Below are 4,597 nucleotides of genomic sequence, written 5' to 3' on the forward strand. Positions count from 1 at the left end.
CATAGAAATTAAAATTCAAGATACATTACTGTCTTAATAGGGCTTGTTATATTTACATTATATAAAAATGTGTCATTCATGGTAAAGAGGAGTCATAAATATACAACAGATATATGTGGCAGTGTGTACAGAATCTACCTAATTTTTTTCCTCGCCAATCAGTATGGAACGCCATGCATTGGTCTCTATCTCTAAGCTGCCTCCAAAATGAATCAGACTTCATAAAATCATCTTTCCATCCAAGGTCAAATTTTAATCAATCCCTCTACTCTTAATCCTCTGTAATCAGGGAAACTGACAAGCCTAATTTTTTTGCTTAGAGATATTTCTCTTTGATATTCTCCTCCCAACTTAAATGCAGTTATGAGGGCATAAAGTTTGTCAGTAGTAGACTACATTTCAGTTTTATTTGAAAATATAATGGTTCATATTTTATAGAAAATTATATCATAAGAATCAACCAAGAAATAAAACAAATCATATACATTATACTGGGTTACCTTAAGCAACTGTATTTTCATTAAAAAAATTTTTTTCACACTAGATAATCGCAAATCTTTCTGGAAACATCTTGATTGTGCTTCTAGACATCTTTTTTAATTTTGATTCTAGACATCTTGGTTATAATACTAGACTGCTAACATAAACCAATTTTATAAATAGTTGCTAATGCTTGTAATATACCTGCTAGTTGTTAAAGGTATTATAAAGTAAAGCAATAATATGAGAGCCAGTACATGAAGCATGATAATATAATGGGTAAAATGGGTAATTCTAGAGTCAAAATGGTTGGATTCAAATTCCCGGCTTTGCTCTTTATTATCTTGGGCAAGTTATGCATCTCTATGCCTGTTCTCCCATTGATAAACGGGGATAACAGTACCTTAAAAGGTCTGTTGTGACAGGTAAAGAGTTGATAAGTATGAAGTCCTTAGAACAGCACCTGACACATAGCAAGCACTTAGTTGTATAAATTGTTGCTATGATGATGTCAATTTGGTACTCTCTATATTTCTGATGCAAAAAATGATCATGGGGAAATTCAATAAGGTAGCTGAAGTAAGTGAAATCTACTCAGTAATGTCAACTCTTGGGTGTGGCCAAACTTGAGAAAGCAAAAAACCTCACAGTTTAAGTGAGCTATTGATAAGAAGTGAGAAAAAAAATGCAACAGGACAAATAAAAAATATAGATTTTGTTAGGATATAGCTGCTGTGGCCACCTTCTCTGCATAGAAAACAATTTCAGAAACATCACGGAGCATCCACTATATGCAATGTATCACATTCAACTAAGGTCTACTCAGTAATGTTTTAAGTTGTTCAAAAATGTGTATGATCTCATATTTCATAGTTCAATTTTGGAATTAAAAAACCTAAAAGATCTTGATCACTGATAAAATATAAAAGTATTCCACACCATTCTCAAAGTTTATATACCCTCCTTCCGTTTACTCAAACTTACTAAATTCTTTTTTCCAAAATGTTTAAACAATAACAACCAGTTTCCTTTCTTGCCTTTCCTCTTTCTTTCTTCTAGTTACCATAACTACAGTAAATATTTTGGAATACATCATTCTAAACTTTTTTCTATGCATATCTATATACATATATAAATACTTATATTTATATAAAATAGGATTATACTTCATGTGCTATATTGTAATTTATGCATTTCTCATTTAATGGACTAATAAGTTCTTTACACTCAATAATCATTTCTATTTTTTAAAAATATATTATTATTGATTTCAGAGAGAGGAAGGGAGAGGGAGAGATAGAAACATCAATGATGAGTAAGAATCATTGAACAGCTGCCTCCTGCAAGCCTCCAATTGGGGATCAAGCCCACAACCTGGGCATGTGCCCTGACTGGGAATCAAACTGTGACCTCCTGGTTCATAGGTCTACATTCAACCATTGAGCTACACCAGTGGGCTAGAAAATTCATATTCTTCAATATAGCAAGAATATGAATACAACTCATCAGTTCTCATTATAAATTCTCTATGTACATATAACTGGTACTCTGGCATTGCAGAGGTCTGAGGTGTGGCTACAAGGATATATACAGTAAAAATGGAAGTTTCTTGATCTCCTTAATTTATAGGAGGTTAGGGCATCTATAATTACCCAGGGTTTCAAAAATCTCTGTGAATTAGCAGAAAATCCAGAAGGTGGGAAGATGAAAATGACAAAGGGTGGAGGACAGCATTGTCAGAGGGTATGAACCCTAAATAAATCAAAGATATCTCGAGTAATGCCCTAGCTAGCTTGGCTCAGTGGATAGAGCATCAGCCTGAGAACTGAAGGGTTCTGGGTTTGATTTCGGTCAAGGGCACATGCCCGGTTGCAAGCTCAATCCCCAGGAGTGGTCCTGCAGGAGGCAGCTGGTCAATGATTCTCTCTCATCATTGATGTTGCTATCTCTCTCTCTCTCCCTTCCTCTCTGAAATCAATATATATAAAGAGGGAGGAGGAATGATTCGGAAGCAGCCATAGCAAGTGAGAAAGAGGTTGATCCTGATCAATCAACCTAATTTGAGGTATGTGAGTCAAGAAAGAGTGAGCAGCAAGCATTTGAGAGGGTTGCAGGAGAGTCTTTTCTATGGAATGCCAGGTGTTTCAAGACATTTAAAGCATGGACGGGACTGGCTAAATAGTTCTAGGAACCTGGGTCCGGAATGACTCCACTTTTAAGTAAATCTTCATGAAGAGCTGCTGGGACAGTAGAAAGACTCTAAGCTTCTTCTGAAAGCGTCAGTGGGATCCAGGTTTGAACTGGCCCCAAGGGAATGCTGTATCAATGGGGCACACTGGGAAACTGGGAAAAGATCAATCAGTGTCCAGGACCTTCAGCATGTAATTACCAAAAAAACATGACAGTTGGTCTTAGGAAACTTAGGGGAAAGGATGCTGCCGTCTCTGAAGTCGGCCACAGCCTAACCCATCATAAAAACTTATATTCACTGGGGTTATTAATCCTCAAGGCCATTTTAGATAAAGAGTTTAACATACATTAGAGGCCAAAATTAAGACGTTAAGCAGAATGGGCTGTAGATTTAATTCACAGCTGATTATACAACCTTTTATAAATCATTCTTAACGGGTCTGTACTAAAATACTTAGTAAAAAAAAATGCTTATGATAACATCAGAGCCCGTTCTGTTACATCAGAGCAAATAAAACCGTATTTGTAAGAGCTCTTTGGAAGGAAAGAGTAAAAAAACATGCTATTAAACATAATTGCCAAACAGGAAAATCTTGCTAAGAAAATTATACTTGGCATCTGAATGCAAGAAGAATAGTATAAAACAACAACAACTTAGGATTTACTATTTTAAGACAGTAAATATTGAAAAAAAGTTTAAACTACTTTGAAATGAAATAACTTCTATCTTTATGTTCTATATATTCTCTAGTCTTGAGAATCATATTCAACATCACTAGTGGCCTAAGAAACACAAATTAAAACAATATACCATTTTCTCCTCATCTGACTTGGTATAATTTTTAAAAAAATCCTCACCCGAGGATATATTTTATTTATTTTAGGGGGGAGAGAGAAACATCGATGCAAGGGAGAAACACTGATAGGTTGCCTTTTATATACATCCTGACTGGGAATCGAACTCAAAACCTAGGTAAACCTAGGTATGTGCTCTGACCAGAAAATGAACCTGCAACCTTTTGCTGTACTGGACAATGCTCCAAGTAACTAAGCCACCCAGCCGGGGCTGATTGGACACAATTTTTAAAGGTCTATTATAGTTAGTGTTGAGAGCACTCTTAAACACTGCTGGTAGGTGGATATATTGGTACAATCTTTTAGAAGAGCAATCTGACAATACTAATCCAGATTTAAATGTATGCATCCTTTGATTACGCAATTGAATTTAGAATTTGACTTACCAAAATACTCTTACATGCATGCATATAGTAAAGATGTTTATTGAAGCACTGTTTGCTTAAAAAAATGGGTAATATGCCCTGGCCAGTTTGGCTCAGTGGATAGAGCGTCAGCCTGCGGACTGAAGGGTCCCAGGTTCGATTCCGGCCAAGGACACATGCCTGGGTTGTGGGCTCGTTCCCCAGTAGGGGGTGTGCAGGAGGCAGCCAATCAATGATTCTCTCTCATCATTGATGTTTCTATCTCTCCCTCCTTCTCCCTTCCTCTCTGAAGTCAATAAAGAAATATATTTAAAAAAATGGGTAATAATATAAATCTAAATGTATTAATTGGCTGAGTCAATTAGCACATCCATACAATGGAATAAAAATTAGATACTAGAAAGGTAGATCTTTGTGAGCATTCATAAATTTTCCAAAGTGGAAAAAAAACCAAGTTGTAAGTCAGTGTGAAGGACAGTAATCCTATTTTTATTTGTTTAAAAAGATCCTTTAAGCATAGCCAGCCTGGCTCAGTGGTTGAGCCTTGACCTATGAACCAGGAGGTCATGGTTCGATTCCCAGTATGGGCATATGCCCACGCTGCGCACTCAATCCCCAGTGCAGGAAGCAGCCAATCAAGGATTCTCTCTCATCGATGTTTCTATCTCTTCCTCTCCCTTCCTCTCTGAAATCAATAAAAAATATAT

General features: G+C 36.3%; 1 protein-coding gene across 2 annotated transcripts in view; it reads right to left on the reverse strand.

Annotated features, from left to right (window-relative positions):
• ZCCHC7 (zinc finger, CCHC domain containing 7) overlaps window positions 1-4,597 on the reverse strand; it is a 193,023-nt gene that overhangs the window by 27,133 nt on the left and 161,293 nt on the right. The window lies entirely within an intron of this gene.

The sequence above is a fragment of the Myotis davidii genome, unplaced genomic scaffold (genome assembly GCF_000327345.1).
Source record: "Myotis davidii unplaced genomic scaffold, ASM32734v1 scaffold534, whole genome shotgun sequence".
Lineage (NCBI taxonomy): Eukaryota > Metazoa > Chordata > Mammalia > Chiroptera > Vespertilionidae > Myotis > Myotis davidii.